Raw genomic sequence first — 22,476 nt, forward strand, 5'->3', positions numbered from 1 at the left:
GAGGTCTTTAGCAACATGTTCCCTCAGATGGGCTATATAATCTCGGATGCCTTAGCACAGTTCTTCCAAGAACAATCTGGTGACCGGGCTATCTGAGTCTACAGCAGTATTCTGGTTGTCCCTCCCGGCACCTCTTTGCTCAGCATCAGCTGCATGTCGGCTCTTTGCGACCTACCCTGGTAAATATATTTTTTATGCTAGTGTCCTTTCTAATCTTGATGTGAGCCACTATATGTGGTGCGGTCTAAATGCCCAGTCCAAATTCAGGCAATGCCAGCCCTCAAAGATAAACCGCCTCCAAAACTCCACCAAGGGAGTCTGCTATGCTGCCAGTGTGCTCTCACAGTGGAGTGGCGCGAAGGGAAACCAGCTCATTAAGGGGAAGCAGGAGCAAATGTCTCCAGGCCTTCAATCCTTTCCCCAGGCAAACATAATATGTCCATTGTGGCCAACTTACACATAAAGCCAGGTGACCCTAAGGGCCTGCCCAATAAAAGTAAATGTGTGGGGGGATATTTGTTCAATCCAGCTCACCCCTGTCCCCACTGTGGAAACTCTCCATGAGGTCAGATCCTTGCCATCCCTTTTGCGATTAGGCAACACCGCTCTGCACCAGCAGCTTGTGCCTACAGGAAAGCATCATGGGTGGGTGGTGTACTAATGTCACATTCTGCTGCCTAAACTGTGTGATTGTTCTTTGGCTGTATTAGATTGAAATGAATGTCAGGTACAGCAGTGAATATGTTATATTTTGAAAAGAATAGATCGTACACTGGAATAAAATCACATACCTTGAAATGAACATTGCACATGTTGCAATGACTATGAATTGCAATGCAATGGATATTGAAGAGACTGGAATGAATATGAGATATACAGAAATTAATATGAGATGATTTAAAATGAATACGACTTGTGTTGAAATTAATATAAGCCCCCATTGAACTGAATTTGACATGCCTAAAATGAATATGACTAACATTGAGATTCCCATGACATTTGTCAAAATGAATATGGTATGCAATGAAATTAATGATACATATAAAAATGAATATGATGTGTGTTAAAATGGATAAGTTGCATCTTAAAAGTAATAATATAACAAGTGTTAATATGAATACGACATCCATTGGAATAAATATAACGTTGATTGAAAGAAATATAGCACGTTAAAATGAATCTGACATGAGTTGAAATTAATACAAGCTTCATTGAAAAGAATTTGACATGTTTTATAATGAATGTGAAATATGTAAAAATGAACATGACATTTATCAAAATGAATATGGCTTGCATTGAAAGTAGTATGATACACATTGACATGATTATGATACATGCTGCAGTGGATATGATTCATGTTAAAATTTAAATGATTAATTTGAATGAGACAAATTAAAAATAATATGACATGCTAAGATGAATATGACATGCATTGAAATGAATATAAGCCCTATTGAAATTAATTCAGCATGCTTTAAAATGAATATGAGCAATGCTGAAATTAAAATGAAACCTGTCAAAATTAGGATGTTATGTTTTGAAATTAATATGATGCACATCAAAATGAATATTGCATATATTGAAATGAATATGACCTATGTCGAAATGGATAAGAGCCATCTAAAAAGTATTATGACAGGTGTTAACGGGAATATGATATCCATCAAAATGAACATGTTATTCATCGAAAGGAATAGGACACATGTTAAGATGAATATGAACCACTTTGAAATGAATATGACACCTGGTGAAAAAATTGTGGCCCACATATGAATCTATGTGAGATAAATGTTTTATGCTTTGTAAATGAACACAACACATATTGAAATGAACACAAGCCATGTTTAACTGAATATGAACCCTGTTTAAATGAATATGGCTTGCATTGAAATTATCTTGATTTGCTTTAAAATTATTATTGCATATTGAAATTGTTATTAAATAGGGCCTTATTACGAGTTTGGAGAACAAAAAGCCTGTCTGCCAAACTCCCGAAAGGGAAGCCGCTGCCTTCACAGCGATCACCCCGCTGGAGCTATTAAGAGTTTCCCGCAAGGTCGGCGGGTGGCAACCTCGGTTTCCACTTGCAGGCCTAGCAGGAAACAGGCTACAGCATTGTCTCCAGCTCATAATCGAGCTGGCGGCAATGCTGTCGCCCTCAGGTTGCACCAGGGAGCCCCCTGCGCCTGTTCTCCACCAGCATTTTCATGGAGGTGTAACCGCCATGAAAAGTCTGGCAGAGAACAAGATCGTAATCTGGCTGGGCAGCGCTGCATGCAGCGCTGCCCTGGCAGATTATGATGTCCGCCACCACTGGGACACCGGGATCATGGATCCTGGTGGTGCTGGCGGAACCCTGGTGGTCTGACCACCAGGGTATTAAGTTGGCAGTCGGACAACTGCAACAGTGGGGGTCCTGACCCCGAGTGTGGCGGTCTGAAGACCTCCACATTCATAATGAGGCCCATAGTGTGAAAGGATATGACTTGGACTAAAATAGATTAACAAAAAATAATATATCACACATTTAACAAAATATAAAACAAGGAACCAGCTTTTACCATGCACCCATTACATGCATCCATTTACGATGCATGTATTTCCAAATTTCTTACAAAGTACTTTATCACGCAGGTAAGTATTTTTGGCCATAGAGGTAAAGGGAGGTAAGGATGATTTTAGGGCTTAAAGGTTAGTAGAGATAAGGGAGAAATAAAGACTGAAGAGTAAAAACACAAAAACAAATATGAAGGATAAATGAAGAGGGAATGAGGAGAAAGGGAAGAGAGTCAAAGAGTAAGAAATGGTGAGCGAGAGCTTAAGACAGAGGTGTGAACAGTGATTAAGGGACAAGGGGTAATGAGTGAGGATGAAGAGTAAGAGTAAAAGAGGAGGATTGTAGGACAAGTAGTGAGAGAAGGGTGGTAAAGAATGAGGTGTGAGGGTTAAACGTTGGAGGATGATGACTGAGGTTTGAGGCCTGAAACCAAAGAGAGTCTGTGAAGAGTGAGGGACAAGGAATATGGCATGAGAAGTAAGGAGTGAGGCGTGAGTGATGAGGGATAAGGAAGGAAAGATGAGAGGTGAAGGATGCTAGATCAAGAATGAGAAGTGAAAGATGAAGGCTTAGGGACAGGAAGCAAGGAATGAAGAACAATGAGGAAAAAAAGAATGAGAAGTGAGGAATGAGAGGTGAACAATGAGGTATGGGTGTGAGAGCAGAAGAGTGTGGGATAAATAATTAGGGGTCAGTAATTAGGATTGATAAATAAGAACTGAAGGGTGATAAGTGGAGAATGAGGGTTAAGGACAGAGGTTTGATGAATGAGGGGTCATCAGTGAATTATAAGGAAAATTAAGATGGAAATAGGGATGAGTGATAAGGGATGAGGAATAAAAACAGCGGTATGAGGGGTTAGATTATCCTAAAATAAACAGTGCTGAGTATATTTTAGGACATCATTGTTAGTCAATTTCACTCATTACACAAAGTGAGGAGAAAGGGTGAATCACAAGATAGACAGAGTGAACGATTATGGCCAAGAGGGGTGGGAAGAAGAATGAGTGTTGAGGTGCAAGAGATACAGACTTACTACTGAGGGATGAGGGATTGGAGGCAAGTGTGTTGTGAACCCCCTGCTTTAGCAGCTAAAAGGGGGGTAGGATTCTTAATTGGCCTCTTCTGTTCGCAGCTCAGCAGACAAAGGCTCATAACGTGAAAGGGTGGGTGGATGGTTGAGTGAGTGAAATGACTAATGGATAGGTGTGGAATTGAAATGGTGGATGGATGAGTGAAATCATGGATGGAAGGATGAATGAATGAGTGAAAAGATGGATAAGTGAAAAAATGAATGGATGAGTAAAAGGGAGGGTGGATGGATGGATAAAAGTGTGCATGATGGATAAGTGAAAGATGGATAGATGAATGAAAGAGGGTGGATGTATTTTTGAAAGGGCAAATAGATGGATGACTGAAGGTGGAGGGATGATGAGGAAGGATGGATTAACGAAAGGATGGATGAATGGATGGGTGAAGTGAAAGGGTGGATAGATGGATGTCATGAAAGGATGGATATATGAATGAGCAAAAGGATGGATGGGTCAATGGATAGAGGGATGGATAAGTGAAGGGACGGATGCTGGGGCTTTGTGAACCCCCCTCCCAACTTTAGAAGCTACAGCAGGGTGGAGTTCTTGATTGGTCTCTTCTGTCTCCAACTTGGCCGAGAAAGGATGAGTGAATGAGTGAAAAAATAGATTAATAAGTGCAAGGGTGGATGGATGTGAGAGAGCGTAGTTTAAATGCTACATATACTAAAAGTGAAATGTTCAATGATGCTGCATAGAAAACGACAATAATTAGTGTTCTGCTTAAATACGCATTTGAAATACGACTATAATGTGTGAGATCACCAATATACGTGAACTAACAATAATGAGTAAAAACTGTTCATGTTATGGTTTTATATTAACATTTACGATATTGCATTTGTATTAAAATCTCATAGGCCTTAAGTTAGCGTGAGTTGTAGAATTAGCTGCCTAGCTCTCATATGAAAGCATTTTTCTCTGTTTTTCAGTGTGCTGACTCGCAAAGGGCCATGACCCTGTATTTGTTCCTTTCCTTCATTTCATGTATCAACCTAGATTCCGTTCTCACTCGCATGCTCGTTGTTTAGTATGAGTTATGCACAAAAGTTGAAACAAAAGTAGATTAATGTAATGTACAAGGACGTTTAACCATGGACAAAGGAAACTCATGACCCGAGAAGACGTGCCAAATGGTGAAGCAAAAATCCAGATGTGCCACCTCCGAAGGCGTCAATTATGAAGACCAATCAAAATGTTATGAATTATCATGGGGTGACAATTGGGATTACCTAATGCTCAATTTGATAGGTTAAAGATAGTGGGGTATAGTAAATGTCCAATAGAATTTTGGGGGAAGGTATCACAAAAAGAAGGGATAAAAACCCATGTCAAAGAAGGGTCGTTAGAACTAGGTAGGGAATGCTGTCGATCATCTAGAAACTCTATCACTCTGTGTGGTGACTTGAGACTTAATAAACCATCCTCACCCATCGACTGCCCCTTTACACTTCTCTTCCTTATGAGGGAAGTGTCCCCTGTCCTTTAGACGAAGATAGACTGATGGCGATTTGACTGATGTCCTGAAGACGAAGACTGATCCTGTGTGCTGACCTAATCCTTGGAGGGTAATTATAACAATGCGATATGTAATTTGTCTGTTTGCTTTTCCTTTCTAGGTACCACCTGCTCATTTTTTATTAGAGGCCATAGTTAGATGTTTTCTAAATTGATGTTCTAAATTATTTTGCATGAAGCCCAACATGCTGATGCTAATTAGTGGATAGGACAGGAGATCACTTTGACTGACGCAAATAGACAAAAGACTGACATTGCGCTATGCTGAACTGAGACATTCGTAATATTCTTTGTATTCTGATCTATGTTCACGCCGTGCTATGTTCTTATGTTTGTGATTCTCGCATTAATGAAATCTTATCACAGTTGCCATATTGTGACTATGCTCTTATGCTTCTTGATTTTGAGATTGACTCTTCTGCTCGTAGATTGTAATCAATAGGGAATAAAATTCATAAAATTCTATCAAAGGTGTGGTTTTTCATGACTGAAAGGTCATGGTTGCGCCGATAATTTGATTAATGTCTTTAACCAAAGTAAAGTGCATTGTGGTGGTGAATATTGATGACATTATTGATATATTGCTTGACATATTGATTAGTTATCTCGTCCTACGGTGTCTCACCACTGGGTCACAAGATTCATTGGCCTAAAACGAGTCCTAAAGTGTATAAATTAACATAAAGGGACGTGTTAACAGATGGATGGATAGATGAGTGAAAAAGATGAAAGAGTGAAAGGGAGGGTGGATGGATTTATAAGTGAAAGGGTGATGGATGGTGAGAAAACGGAAAGATGGATGGATGAGTGAGTGAAAGGATGGATGGCTGATTGAAAGGGAGGGTGGGTGAATTGATGGATGAGATGAGTGAAAAAGGAGGATGGACAGATGGATGCATTGAAAGGGTGGATGGACCTAATGAAAAGAAAGATGGATGAGTGAAAGGATGGAAGGATAAAAGAACGGATAGATGAGAGAGGATGGATGAGTTAAGAACGGGTGGGTGACTGAAAGGGAGGGTGGATGGATGAATGGATTGATGGTTGTTTGAATGGAAAGGGTGATGGATGGATGAGTGAAAGGAAGGGTGGATGAAAGAAAAGGTGGGTGGACAGATGACTGAAAGCATGGGTGGATGAGTGAGTGGATGGTTGGATGAGTGAAAGAGTCAATCGGTGGATGGATGAGTGGTTGGGATGAAGGAAGAGAGAAAGGATGGATGATTGGATGGCTGAGTGAAAGGATGGATAGATGAATGAGTGGAAAGGAGGATAGATGGATGGAAGGATGGAGTTGATGGATGGATGGGTGAATGGCAGATAGGATGGATCAGTGAGTGAAAATGTGGATGGAGAGATGGATGAGTGAAAGGAAGAATGGATAGATGGATAGGTTTGGAGATGGATGGATAGGTTTGGGTATGGATGGGTGGACAGACAGAATGGTGAAAGACTGAATGATACATGCAAGAATGAATGGATGAAAGAATGAAAACGTGAAATTGGGGATAGCAGCACTTGGAAGGTAGGGTGACTAGATAGATGTTTAGAAGGTAGAGACAAATGAGCTGTTCTGGAGAGGGTCGTGACTTGCTTTATTTGTTTGGTACCATAACATCTTTCTTTTGAAGTGGAGGGTATTTTAAATTTATGGCCACCCCCTTGATTGGAGGTGAGAAATGAAAGATGGGCAATGAGTAATGAGAGTGTCAGATGAGACCTGATGAGTGAGGAGTGAGGACTGACAGATAAGGTTTAAGGGATGAGGGCTGAAGAATGAGAGGTGACGACTGAGGGATGATGAATGAGGATGTCCTAAAAGGGATAAACTACTGCATGTTTGAAGGATGAAGAATGGGGAATGATCGATGAGAAGTGAGAAATGAGAGATAGGGAATGAGGGATTTAGGGCCAGATGTAGGAAGCCGTTTGCATGGTGCAAACTGTGAAAATCGCAGTTTGCGCCATGCAAACAGCCTAACGCGATGCTCATTCACAATTTGCGAGTCGGTACCGACTCGCATATTGTGAATGCGACTCGCAAATAGGAAGGGGTGTTCCCTTCCTATCTGCGACTTGCATCGCAATTCGCAGTTACCACCAGTGTCACACTGGTGGTAACTCATTCGCAAAAGGGAAGGGGTCCCCAGGGGACCCCTTCCCCTTTGTGAATGTGGGCAAAAAGGTTTTTTCAGAGCAGGCAGTGGTCCAATGGACCACTGCCTACACTGAAAAAACGAAACCAAATGGTTTTGTAATTTTTTTCATTTTGCAATTCGTTTTCCTTTAAGGAAAACGGGCTGCAAAATGAAAAAAAAAAAATGCTGTATTGAAAAAGCAGTCACAGACATGGAGGTCTGCTGACTTCAGAAGGCCACCATCTCTGTGAGTGCAGGGACTCGCTATGGGGTCGCAAACTGCGACCCACCTCATTAATATTAATGAGGTGGGTCTTTGCTACACCATAGCGAGTCGCAGACGGTGTCTGAGACACCGTTCGGCATACGAATTTGCGATTCGGAAATTGCGAGTCGCACCGACTCGCAATTTCCGAATCGCAAATTCGGACCTTGCTACATCTGGCCCTAAGTGTCAGGACTACGGACTGAAGGTTGATTGGCAAGGCTATCGTGATTCATGGAGAATGTGGAAACAGTGGGTGATGATGAATGAGAAATAAAAGGTGAAGATTGATGTCTGTGTCATGAGGAGGGAGGGATGAGGATATCCTAATATGGTCAGGAGGGTGGACATTTCAGAAACCATCATTTGTCCAGTTCCCGTGTCACTGCTAATGTGAGGAAGAGTAAGCAGTGAAAGATGAGGGATGCTGAGTAAGAAATCAAGGGTGAAGAGTGTGGAATGAGAGAAGAAGACTGAGGAAAGTGTGCGGGATAGTGAAGGATTAGGTGAGAGGAATAAGGGAGGAGGTTTGAGTGGTGAGGATGAGGAGTGAGGGAGGAGGAGAAGGCGAGTGACAGATGTGAGAAAGGTTGAGAGTGAGGGCTGGGCAGTGAGACAGGAGGAAGTAGCGATTAAAAGTAAGGGATTAGAGATGACAAATTAGAAATGAAGGATGAGTAGTTGGATATCAGGGCTGAACACTGTGGACTGTGGGATGATAATGAGGAATGATGGTTGATTAAAAAAGGATGAGATGCGAGGAAAGCGGAGTGAGGTCAAGAGGGTACGAGTGAGGAATTAAAACTGAGACAGTGTTGGATACATTTTAAGCTATCATCATCGTCAATTTTATTTATTTCTCAGAGGGGGCAGTATGAGCAGTGAGGGATGAGGAAAGAAGAATAGGGAGAGGTGAGGATTGAAGTGTGACAAATAAGCAATGTAGAGTGAATAGAAATGAGTGGGCGATAAAGGGATAGAATAAGGGATGAGGGACTTGGAGGGTCAAATGACAGGTGAAGGGATGAAACATAAAAAGTAGATTGAGTGATGCAGAGTGAGGAATGTGAGGTGATTATTAGAAATCAGAAGTGAGAGCTGACTTGTGTATGGGGAATAGAGGTTGGCTGATGAATAATGAAGGATGAGGAGTGAGGGCAGTGGAAGAAGAAGGCCATTTAGAGCCTTCTTTATATTTTGGTGGTTGGCCTGTCCTCTGCCAGAGTGATGGAGGAAATTACCATGTTGCCCAGGAGGAGGAGCCAACCTCCAAATTTTAAAATGTCTGTTGGCCCCATTAACAGGTACCACCATTCCCCCTCCACAAAAAATGTAAAATGGGCCATAAACGTGATAGAAGTGAAGTAAATAATGAGGAGTAAAGAAGAAGGGAAGGGCTGAGGGATGAAAAACCACTCCTCCCTCCACTCTAGCCCAGAAGGCTTATATGGATATGCAGGCTACACACCAGCTCCCTTTGTGTCACTTTCTAGAGGGGATTCACAAACAGCCCAACTGTCAGTCTGACCCAGACAGGGAATACACAAGCAGGTAGAGTCACAGAATGGTTTAAGCAAGAAAATGTCCACTTCCTAAAAGTGGCATTTTTCAAACAGACAATTTAAAAACCAAATTTACCAAAAGATGTTTTTTTAAATTGTGAGCTCAGAGACCCTAAACTCCATATTTCTATTTGCTCTCCAAAGGAAACTGCACGTTAGGGATAGTTAAAGGCTGCCCCCATTTAAACATATTACAGAGACAGGCCTTGCAACAGTGAAAAAATTAATGTGGCAGTATTTCACTGTTAGGAAATGTAAAACACATCAGTGCATGTCCCTCCTTTAACATACACTGCACCCTGACCATGGGCCTACCTAGGGCCTACCTTAGGGGTGCCTTACATGTATAAAAAGTGAAGGGTTGGGCCTGGCAACTGGGTACACTTACCAGGTCGAATTGGCAGTTTAAAACTGCACACACAGACACTGCAGTGGCAGGTCTGAGCCATGTTTACAGGGCTACTCATGTGGGTTGCACAATCAGTGCTGCAGGCCCACTAGTAGCATTTGATATACAAGCCCTGGGCACCTCTAGTGCACTTTCCTAGGGACTTACTATTAAATCAAATATGCCAATCATGGATAAAGCAATCACCAATACAATTTACAAATAGAACATATGCACTTTAGCACTGGTTAGCAGTGGTAAAGTGCCCAGAGTTCTAAAGCCAACAAAAACAGGTCAGAAAAGTAAAGAGGAAGGAGGCAAACACTTTGGGGATGACCCTGCAAAAAGGGCCAGGTCCAATAGGGCCATATTAATTTCACCAGGTGTCATATTCCTTTCAATTAATGCCATATTCTTCTCAATGGGTGTCATATTCACCTTAACACCTTACATAATATTTTTAACATGGCTCATGTCCATTTCAACATAAGTCATATTCATTTCAATAATGCCATGTTCATTTTGATGTGTGACATATTAATTTCAAAGCATTACATGTTCATTTTGACAAGTTTCATCTTCATTTCAGCATTGGTCATATTCAGTTTAAGGCATGTTGAATTAATTTCAAATTGGCTCATATTAATTTCAATGCAAGTCATATTCATCTTATCATATGTCATATTCCAGTTGATGGATGTGTCATTCATATTAACACATCATATTAATTTTAATATGAATTACATCCATTGCAACACATATCATAATATTGTCTGTGTGTACCATATTACTTTCAATTCAAGCCGTATTCATTTTGATTCATGGCATGTTAATTTTAACGTTGCTCATATTAATTTTAAAACATGTCAGATTTGTTTCAATGAAGCTCATATTCATTTAAACTCATGTTATATTAATTTTCACATGTGTTACATTCCTTTCAATCACTGTTAGATTTGTTTTGAATGAGCTCATATTCTCATTAACACTTGTCATATTCATTTTAAGATGCAATTTATACATTTTAACATATATCATATTAATTTGAATATGTACCATTTTACTTTCAATGCATGCCATATTCAGATTGACAAATGCCATGAGAATTTCAGCTGTGGTCATACTCATTTGAAGGCAAGTCAAGTTAAGTTCAATGGGGTTATATTAATTTAAACACAAGCCATATTGATTTAAAGTCATCTCATGTTCATTTTGGTATATCTCATTCATTGCAATCTGGGTAATAACCATTTCAATGCAATTCATATTCATTGCAACGTGTGTAATGCTCATGTCACTGTATGAAATATTAGTTTTAATGTGTATTATATTCTTTACAGAATCTAATATATTCATTTCAGTACCTTATATTCATTTCAATCAGTCATATTCATTTCACTGTATGCCATATTCCTCTTGGCATATGTCAATCATTTCAAGAAATGTCCTATTCTTTTTTATGAATATTGTGTACGTTTCAGTGACTACTTTATTGTTTACAGTGCGGGCCATATTTATTTCAGTATGATTGATATATATTTCAGTATCTCTCTTATTAAATTTGGAGTGTGTGTCATTCATATTAATCACTAAGTAGCATATTCACTCTGCCATTTTTTATATTTTTTTTGGTTCAAGTCAGATTCACTCTGCCAGGTATCAAATTTATTTTAACACATATTACATTTATTCTGGTGGGTGCCATATTCATTTTGCAGCACGCAATGTATTTCAGGATGTGTCCTATATGAGTTTCTGTATTTTTGACATGAACGGCTTTCCCATATTCTGTCACATCTAAAAAGTTACATTATTTGAAGGTTGTGTAAATTGTTACAGTTATCCACGTTGATAGGAAGTAATTGCATACCTTTAATTAGGTAATGGGAGCTGTCGCAATATTCATGTATCTAAAATAATAGTCAGGGACAGTCAATGGTTGTAAAGTTTTTTGGGAACTGTGGGGGACATAGGGTTTCATTGCCCCCCAGATTTTGGTGATAAGGAGAACACAGGGGACAAGGTGGGGACAAGGGGGACAAACAACCCTGAAGTGTATAAGGAGATCGAGATGCAGTCCCCGTTTAAACTTCATTCGTTTTTCAGTGCATTATAAGAATGGGGATTGTAAACAAATGAAGTTTAAATGGGCTACTGAATTAAATTCAAAATCTCTTTTCAGAATCCAAGCACTGTAGGAGGCTGGCCTGGCTTATAGTGGGTACCTTGTGGTACACACCCTGTGCCAGGTCCAGTTATCCCTTATTAGTAGAATAGAGGTGTTTCTAGCAGCTCAGGCTGATAGAAGGTAGCTATGGCAAAGCAGCTTAGGCTGAACTAGGAGACATGCAAAGCTCCTACTATACCACTTATATCATATAGCACAATATCATAAGAAAACACAATACTCAGAGTTACTAAAAATAAAGGTACTTTAGGTTCAGGAAATTTGCCCTGAACAATGTGGGAGCACCTTGGCTAGTGCCAGGGTGTCCACACACTAAGTAAGTTGGCACACAACCTTCACCAAGTGAGGGTTAGCCATATAGGTGACTTATGTGCAGCCCAGTGTCAGGAAGGCAGAACAAAGGATTTCCTCTGAGAGAGGGTGTTACACCCTCTCCCTTTGGAAATAGGTGTTAAGGGCTGGGGAGGAGTAGCCTCTCCCAGCATCTGGAAATGCTTTGAAGGGCACATATGGTGCTCTCCTTGCATAAGCCACTCTACACCGGTTCAGGGAACCCCCAGCCCCTGCTCTGGCACGAAACTGGACAAAGACAAGGGGAGTGACCTCTCCCCTGTCCATCACCACCCCAGGGATGGTGCCTAGAGCTCCTCCAGTGTGTCCCAGACCTCTGCCATCTTGAATCCAGAGGTGTGAGGGCACAATGGGGACCTCTGAGTGGCCAGTGCCAGCAGGTGATGTCAGAGACCCCTCCTGATAGGTGCTTACTTCACTAGGTGGCCAATCCTCCTCTGAGGGCTATTTAGGGTCTCTCCTGTGGGCTTTTCCTCAAATAACGATTTGCAAGAATTCACCAGAGTTCCTCTGCATCTCCCTCTTCGACTTCTGCCAAGGATCGACCGCTGACTGCTCCAGGATGCCTGCAAAACTGCAACAAAGTAACAAGAAGCCTACCAGTGACATTGTAGTGCCTAATCCTGCCAGATTTCTCGATTGTTTCCTGGTGGTGCATGCTCTGGGGGCTGTCTGCCTCCACTCTCCACTGGAAGCCAAGAAGAAATCTCCCGTGGGTCGACGGAATCTTCCTCCTGCTTTAGCAGACCCCACACTTCAGCGTCACCGGTACTCTGGGACCCCTCTCATCCTAACGAGCATGGCCCCTGGAACACAGGTGGTGGACCCAAGTGACCCAGACTGTCCAGTGGTCCAAATGTCCAAATTTTGAGGAGGTAAGTCCTTGCCTCCCCTCACCAGACAGTAATACTGTGAACTGCGTGAACTGCAGCTGCTAGGGCTTCTGTGCCCTTTTGCAAGGAATCCATCGTGCAGAGCATAGCCCAGGTCCCCAGCACTCCGTCCTGCATTGCTCAACTTCGTGGGACCCTCCTTTGTAGTGTTGAGGCGACCACTGTGCTCAGTTTGCTTGAACCTGTGTTCAAGTACTTCTATGGGTGCTGCCCTCTTGTGCGTGGGCTCTCTGCGTTGCTGAGGGCCCCCTCTGTCTCCTCTTCCAAGTGGCGACTTCCTGGTCCTTCCTGGGCCCAAGCAGCACCCTTTTTCTTCAACCACGACCTTTGCAGCTAGCAAGGCTTATTTGTGATCTTCCTCCAAAGAAACAACTCTGCATCCTCCAGCATTCCGTGGGACATCTTCTGTGCAAAGGAGAAGTTCCTGGCACCTTCCGTTGTTGCAGAATCTTCAGCTTCTTCAACTCAGAGGCAGCCGTTTTGCACCTTCATCCGGGTTTTGGTGGGCTCCTGCCCCCCCTGGACACTTTTGTGACTCTTTGACTTGGTCCCCTTCCTTTACAGGTCCACAGGTCCACAGGTCCAGGAATCCGTCTTCAGTGCTTTTCAGTCTCTTGTGGTCATTACAGAATCTCCTATCACGACTGTAGTGTTTCTGGGGAAGTAGAGTCACTTTACTCCTACTTTTCAGGGTCTTGGGGTGGGGTATCTGGGACACCCTTAATGTTTTCTTACACTCCCAGCGACCGTCTACACAATAGACTAGGCCTGGGGTCCCTAATTGGTTCGCATTCCACTTTCTTAGTATATGGTTTGTGTTGCCCCTAGGCCTATTGCATCCTATTGTATTCTACAGTGTTTGCATTACTTTTCTAAATGTTTACTTACCTGATTTTGGTTTGTGTGTATATTTTGAGTATTTTACTTACCTCCTAAGGGAGTATATCCTCTGAGATATTTTTGGCACATTGTCACTAAACTAAAGTACCTTTATTTTTAGTAACTCTGAGTATTGTGATTCTTAAGATATAATGCTATATGATATAAGTGGTATAGTAGGAGCTTTGCTTGTCTCCTAGTTCAGCCTAAGCTGCTCTGCTATAGCTACCTCTAGTCTACTAATAAGGAATAATTGGACCTGGCACAAGGTGTAAGTACCATCAGGTACCCACTATAAGCCAAGCCAGCCTCCTACACCCACTGCTTGGTCCTGGGGAGTGCAAGGCCTCAGTCCCTCTAGTGGATGGCTTCTCCACTGGATCTGGAGGGGGGCTTGTGCCCAGTGTGCTTCATCCTGGCAAGGACGGGGTGAGTGGATGCCTTCTTCCACTGGTTCTGGAGGGGGCCTTGTGCTGGTGCGCTTCATCCTGGCAAGGAGGGGGTTAATGGATGCCTTCTTCCACTGGTTCTGGAGGGGGCTTTGTCCCCAGTGTGCTTCATCCTGGCAAGGAGGGGGTGAGTGGATGCCTTCTTTCACTAGTTCTGGAGGGGGCCTTGTGCCCTGTGATGCAGCACTTGGGGAGTGCAAAGTCACAGTCTCTCACCTGGCTGTCATTCCCACAAGATTTGCAGTGGGCAGGATGCATAGCACTCGATGGAGACAGGACTACAGTCCATCCGGCGGCGGCGATGGCTGCACAGTGGTCGCAGTGCTGGCGCTGGAGTCGGTGCTGCCAGTGGTGGGGGGAGGCTCCAGCCCTTCCCCTGCAGCCTCGGACGGCTGCCCACTCGGGCTGCTGCCAGTGGTGCTGGTGGCGTTCATATGGCTGTGCATGTGGCGGTGCTGATGGCGGTGCAGGTGGCGGTGCTGCCGGTGGTGGGGGGAGGCTCCAACCCTTCCCCTGCAGCCTGGGAGTGCTTGCGTTTGGGTACTTTGGAAGGTGGGGTCACAGACACAGTGGGAGAGGACACAGGGGACGTGTGCATGGATGTGGGGGTGGTGACTGCCAGTGAGGGGCGTGTATTGATAGGCGTGATGGTGATGGAGGCAGTGGGTGTGGATGTAGTGCATGCGGGTGTGTGTAGATGCTGCTGGGAGGGAGGTGGACGATGAGGAGGAGGGGGAGACAGTGGAGGCAGTGGATGTTGGTATGTCTGCATCTGGATGGCATTTGTGTAAGTGCCTGTGGGATGATGTGTGGTGCTTGTGTTTGCCTGAGCCACTCCTGTGTGTTGTCTTGGGTGCATGCTGGTCTGAATGTGTGCTTTGGATAGGTTGGCCTTAAGAGGAATGGGATTGGGCAGAGGAGGTTGGAGGAGGGAGGCTAGAGACAGGGACAATGGCTGCCATCAGGGAGGAGGCCAGAGCCTGGAATGATCTATGTTGGGCTGCCACGCCAGAATGAATGCCCTCCAGGAATGCGTTTGTATGTTGAAAATGCCCTGCCAGGCCCTGGGTGGCATTCACTATGGTTGACTGCCCAACAGAGATGGATCATAGGAGGTCAATAGCCTCCTCACTCAGGGCAGCAGGGCTAACTGGGGCAGAGTCTGAGGTGCCTGGGGTGAAGGAGATGCCCACCCTCCTGGGTGAGCAGGCACAGGAAACACGCTGAGGGGCTGCTGGGAGGCGGCTGTACCTGTAGTTGGGGTGGCCACTGAGGTGTCCACCACCACCAGGGAGCTTCCATCGGAGGAGGTATCACTTTCAGAACTGTCCCCTCCAGTCTCCACCATGGTGCTCCCCTCGCCCTCTGTCCCACTGGTGCCCTCACCGTCGGTGGATTTGACCTCCTGGGCCCTGTGGGATGCAGCTTCCTCCGTCGCCGGTGCCTCTGCTCCTCTGCCAGAGGATGCTAATGCACAGAAGGACAGGGTGACAAAACAAAAAGGGGGGGGAGGGACAAAGGATACACTTGGTCAGTGCCAGCAACAACAACACCATTGGCGTATACAACACACAGGGGACAGCCCTACGCACTAGGCGATGCTCTACCACTCACAATGCTAGTCACCAGGCCATGGACAGTAATACCTAACGCCAGTTGCAGCATACCTGAGACCCACAGAGCCCTGCCCAGTAGTGGATGCCCACTAGCCTGTTTGGGGGTGGAGAGCATCCGCCCCTGCCCAACATGGAACCTACCCTGCAATGTCCGGCTTGGCCTAGGGGCGCCAACAGGTGCACATCCCCTACCCAGAGACCACCCCTCCAGGCACAAGTAGTATATTGGGAACTGTGCTCACCCCCTTCTGGCTGTTGTGATGCCCTCAAGCGCCCATCCAGCTGCGGATAGGCCACTGCCAGTATGTGGAACATCAGGGGGGTCAGGGTTCGACATGCACCCCTTCCTCGTTGGGAGGCCATCCCCAGCTGGGCCTCCGCCATCTTCCTTGTCCAGCATCTCAGGTCCTCACACCGTTTGCAACAGTGGGTGCTCTGCCTGCCGTAGACCCCCAGGGTCCACACGTCCTTCGCAATGGCACGCCATGTACCCTTTTTTCTGATGGGCACTGATCTCCAGAAAAATAAAAATAGAAAATGGTATCAATCATACTGTCCGGCCTGTTACAGTCATGGCCCACCATATCCCTACCATCCCCTTTCGCACATACATTGCCCACCATACATGCAGCACGCTGCCCAGGACCCCTCAACCACCCCCCCCCCCTTTACACGAGGCCTTCACACACAGCACTCCATGCATTCATGCCCCATGCATCGTGCTCACAGTGTCCTCACCTGTTGGTCTGGAGGCCCATACAGTATTCGGTACTGGGGTAGGACCCCATCCACCAGTCTCTCCAACTCCGCAGCAGTGAAGGCAGGGACCCTTTCCCCAGTGACTTGAGCCATGGTCGGTTCCAGACACAGGTCACAGCAGCACTTGAACTGTAGGTCCTCTCCTGTTGAAGATCAGGTAGCAAGTGAGTGAACAGATAGAAAATGACGGTCACGTCTGCCGCCGTGCGTACCGTCATCGCCGGCGTACATCACCATTGGCTACTGTAACCCATAGGGCCCAATGATAACCAATGAGGAGTTGCACAGCGGTACTTGACCATCTCCCCAACGGCGCAAAACATCAGCGGCATTACCTCATTTCCACCTGTCCATCCACACAGGACAGGCATCTGCCATTTCAGGGGGGGCAGGCCATGGCACCTAACTGCGTCACAGCACACATAAGCACATTTTGGGACTAAACATCAACATACTGTTTCTGTCACAACATGCAATGCATTGTACATTGAGGAAATTTCGGAAACTTACCAGTTGCTCCTCCTTTTGCCCTCCAGATTACAACCGCTGAGGATGAATAGGAGATGGAGACACCCCCCTTGTACAGGCCCCTAGTGGACTTGACAACAATGGAGGACAGGCATATTATCCTCACCTACAGGCTTGATAAGGCCACAGTCCAAGAGCTGTGTGCCCAATTGGAACCAGACCTGATCTCAGCTATCCGTCAGGCCCACTGGGATCCCCCTCTTCTGCAAGTCCTATATGTGCACCATTTCTTGGCAACTGGCTCTTTCGAAGTGACAGTGGCCTTGGCAGCAGGAATGTCACAGCCAATGTTCTCAATAGTGCTGACCAGAGTGTTGTCTGCCCAGATGAAACACATGCGCAGCTACATTGTATTCCCCCAGGTGGAGGATTTGGCCACAGTGAAAGCTGACTTCTATGCAATGCGACATATCCCCATCATTGTTGGGGCTATTGATGGTACACATATTGCCTTTGCCCTCCCGGAGAAATGAACAGGTGTTCAGAAATCGAAAGAGCTTTCACTCGATGAATGTGCAGATGGTGTGCCTGGCGGACCAGTACATCTCCCATGTGGATGCAAAGTATCCTGGGTCTGTGCATGATGCCTTTATCCTGAGAAATAGCAGCATCCCATATGTGATGGCTCAACTCCAGAGACACCGGGTGTGGCTAATAGGTGAGCCCATGGTCCCCACCCAGTGTATGTTGGTATATGGGTGTGGGGTTGGCCCTAAGGGTTAGTGTCTGTCTAACAGGTATCCCTCGCTATTTGCAGGTGACTCTGGTTACCCCAGCCTCTCATGGCTACTGACCCCAGTGAGGAATCCCAGGACAAGGGCAGAGGAACGTTACAATGAGGCACATGGGCGAGCAAGAAGAATTATAGAGTGAACCTTTGGCGTCCTGAAGGCCAGGTTTCGGTGTCTCCATCTAACAGGTGGTTCCATGTGTTACTCACCCAAGAAGGTGTGCCAGATCATCGTGGCATGTTACATGTTGCACAACCTTGCCTTACGTCGCCAGGGGCCTTTTATGCAAGAGGATGAGGCTGGAGAAGGGAGTGTGACAGCAGTGGAGCCTGTAGATAGTGATGAAGAGGAGGCAGAGGATGACGATGTGGACAAAAGAACATCTATCATTCGACAGAACTTCCAGTGACACAGTAACTTCACCTTCCATTGCAGTTTTGTGTTGTAAATTTCCACTGGCAGGCTGCTGTTCCCACTACTATGGCCACTTACTGTACCCTTTGATATGTCTATTCACAGATATCTGTGCCCTACTCTGGCTCCTGGTGTATTGACTGCAGCACAATACAGGTCATACCTTTGTATACATTACTGTACAGTCTAATTGCAATGTCTACAGATTGTTAAAAGAATACGGCCCTCATTACGACCTCAGTGGTCTTTTTGCAAGACCGCCGAGGCACCACCGTGCTGAAGACCGCCAGTGGTGGCGGTCTTCTGCGCCGCGTATTATGACCACTGGCAGCCCTCCGTCCTTTTCCGTACGGAAAGCCACCAGCAGCCATACTGGCGGTCGGCGGGAAAGTGGAGGCTGCTCAACCTCCACCGCCATGTCAACAGAACACCGCCCACAGATTCACGTCCCATGATTCGGTGTAGTGGTGTTCTGGTGATGGTGTGCTGGTGGCGGAGATGCCCCCCATGGATCCCGTCCCCTCCTGGAGGGCCAACGGACAAGGTAAGTTGATTGTCCGTTAGGGGAGGGGGTTGGGGGGGTGATGTGTGTTGTGTGCGTGCATGGGGGTATGCGTGTGAGTGTGTAGAGGGGGTGTGTGAGTGCGTGTACGCGTGCGGGGGGTGCTGTGTGAATGGGAAATGTGTGCAGGTCGGTCGGTGTGCATGTATGTGTGCGGGTATGTGTTGTCGTGATGTATGTGTGCGTGTAGGGGTGCATGTATGTGCATGTTGGGGGTGTGTGCGTGTAGGGGTGTGTATATGTGTATATGTGCATGTTGGGGTGAGGGTGGGGAGAGGGGTTGTGCCACCTTTGGGGGGTGGCAGGGGGTGGGGGTGTGGGGGGAGGACTGGTGGGGGGTAGCGGGGTGGGGGAGACCCCTATCAGTGCCAAGGACGGAATTCCCTGGCAATGATAGTGCCTACCGCCATAGATCTCATGGCGGTTGCCAATCACCCGAAATCCATGGCGGTATGCAGGGTCCTGATGCCGTTGGCGGTTTAGTGATGGCTGCCGGGCTGGAGACCGAAATCTCCAGCCCAGTGGTCATCACAGCCATGGCGGTCGGAATGGTGAAGTGGCGGACAACCGCGGCGGTAACCGCAGCGGTCATAATTCCATTTTTTTCTCGGCCGGCCTGTTTGCGGTCTTACCGCCGCTTTACTACCGACCGTCAGGGTCGTAATGAGGGCCTATATACTTAAATCATTTGACATACTACATACTTGTATTTTTTCAAAGGGTGTTTATTTAATTGCTGAGAAGTAAATGTGCAATGGGCTTGGGTGATGGTGGAGGAGAGTCCAGGATAGAGTCCAGTCTATTTGTATCACAGGTGCATTGTCCAAGGGGGCAAGGGAAGGGGAGCAATGGCAGTTCAAGGTGGACAGGGTGACAGAGTGGGAAACAATGGTGACAATCAGGAGAGTCTTATTTCCTGGTGGGGGTCTTGGCAATGTTCTCTGGCTTCTGCCTGGTTCGCAGGGACCGTTTGCGTGGTGGTTCTCCTTCTGCAGGGGGAGGGGGGCTGGTGGCCTGTTGTTCCTGTAGTGGGGCCTACTGTCCACTAGCGTCAGCGGAGGTGGAGGGCTGTTCATCGATGTGGCTAGTGTCAGGGGCCCGGTGGTGTGCCACTGCCTCCCTCATGGTGTTGGCCAGTCTGTCAGCACCCCTGCAATGGTGACCAGGGTGGTTTGGATGTCCCTCAGGTCCTCCCTGATCCCCAGGTACTGTCCCTCCTGCAGCTGCTGGGGCTCCTGCAACTTGGTCAGTATCTGGCCCATCACCTCCTGGGAATGGTGGTATGCTCCCAGGATGTTGGTGAGTGCCTCCTGGAGAGTCGGTTCCCTGGGCCTGCCCTCCCCCTGTCGCACAGCAGTCTTCCCAGTTTCCCTGTTGTCCTGTGCCTCTGTCACCTGAACCGTGTGCCCACTGCCACTGACCCCAGGTCCCTGATCGTCCTGTGTTTGTGGGGTGTCCTCGGGTCCCTGTAGTGGTGGGCAGACTCCTGATTAACGTGTCCTGGGGACAGAGGGATGGGACCAGTGGGTGGGTGCTGTGGCAGTGTTTCCTGAGGGGGGAGGCTCTGTGGTGGTATGGGACTGTGCCTGGGTAACCGACTGTCTGGAGGTCCCTGATGGGCCAGGTTGGTCATCCAGATCCAAGCGAGCAGAGCTGCTGTCATCACTGTGGACCTCTTCTGGGGGCACTGGTTGTTGCTAGCACCTCCTATCCGGTGACAATGGGTGTGGGACCTGTGGGGATGTAAATGCAGTGTTATTGTTTCTGCGTATGACATCTTGTGCATGGGTGTGTTGCCCTGTGTGGTTGTGATTGCCTTGCCAGTTTAGGCTTGTGTGGGTGGTGATTTGGTTGGATAGGTGATTGTCTCTAGTGTGCATGCTTTGGTGATGGGTGTCCATGCATTGGTGTTGCATGCAGGGCTTGGTAGTGGGAGCGGTGGGTTGTGTTGGGGGGTGTAGGTGAGGTGGTGGAGTGATGGGGGTGAGGGTAGGGGTGGGGGTTTGTGATGGCATGCAGGTAGGGGGGGGTGATAGTAATAGATATTAGACTTACCAGAGTCCTGTCCTCATGCTACTCCTGCCAGGCCCTCAGGATGCACGATTGCCAAGACTTGTTCCTCCCATATTGTTAGTTGTGGGGTAAGAGGTGGGGGTCCACCGCCAGTCCTCTGTACAGATATCTGGTGTCTTGCTACCACCGAAAACGTACATTCCCCTGTAGGTCGTTCCACCTCTTCCTAATGTCATCGCTTGTTCTGGGGTGCTGTCCCATGGCGTTGACCCTGTCCACGATCCTCCGCCATAGCTCCATCTTCCTAGCAATGGATGTCTGCTGCACCTGTGATCTAAATAGCTGTGGCTCTACCCGGATGATTTCCTCCACTGTGACCCTTAGCTCCTCCTCTGAGAATCTGGGGTGTCTTTGTGGTGCCATGGGTGTAGTGTGAGTGGTGTGTGTGAGGGTGTGTGGGGTGATGTGTTGTGGTGTGTGCTGTGAGGTGCGTGGATGGTGTATGGGTGATGGTGTTCTGTGGCTCTGGTTCTGTGGGTGCTCTTGGTGTGTTTCTCTCTCTGTTGGCAATGGTTAGTAGTCGTAAAGGGTTGTGGGTAATGTGTGCGTGTGTGTTATAGTTTTGTGGGTGTGTGGGTGTGGTGTGTGTATGTGTGTCAGGTGTGTGTAGTTTGAATTGTCCAATGTGGTGTTGTTTTGTATGTGTGTGTGTATTTTAAGCGCGGCGGTATGTACCGCCAATGGTTTATCACGGTTGAATGTTTGTGAGTCATAATGTTGTGGGTGTCGTTCTGTTGGCGTAACGGTGTGGGTTTTGCTACCACTATTTTGTCACTGACCTATGGGCTTGGGGACTTGTGTGTGTGTCTGTATAGTGACGGATTGCTATGTGTGTGTCATAATATGGTTAGGGGTATACCGCTGCGGTCGCGGTATGTTGGCAGTAGTCGGCACGACGGTAAGCAGGACTTACCTCCAATGTCATAATGAGGGCCTACATGTCCTATTACAATGGTTCCCAACCTTTTGCCTTTGTGGACCCCCACTTTATCATTACTGGAACTTGGGACCCACTGAATCATTGTTGAATGCGGGGACCCCCAACAGTGTCATCACAGGAAGCCAGGGACAGAGGCCTAAACATTGTTGATCATTTGATCCGCAAAACAATATACAAAAAATACAGAAACAAGCTTTCCATCAAACACATACACAAGTGATAACACATTTTATTTAACCGCCTAGGTGCCCAGGATGAGCTAGTCTTGTCCTCGGCCACGGTTGCCTGGTGCCGAGGATGAGACCAGCTCGTCCTGCTATGGGCCCTAGCGGTACCCCCGATGAACAAGCACCCTTCTCCCCTGGGCACCCCCCCGGCACCCCCTCCCCGGATCCCCCTGTGATTCGTGCTGACGTCATTAGAGGCCTACCCCTCCGATCGGAGGAGAAATGCAAGAGCATTTCTCCTCCGATCATGTGGAGGGGGCGAGAGAGGGATGAAAGGAGAGGAAAGGCTTTTCCTCTCCTTTCATGTTTCTCTCAGCATTTCTGCCTCTCCTTTAATGTCTCTCTCA

Source organism: Pleurodeles waltl, chromosome 5 (genome assembly GCF_031143425.1).
Source record: "Pleurodeles waltl isolate 20211129_DDA chromosome 5, aPleWal1.hap1.20221129, whole genome shotgun sequence".
Classification (NCBI taxonomy): Eukaryota; Metazoa; Chordata; class Amphibia; order Caudata; family Salamandridae; genus Pleurodeles; species Pleurodeles waltl.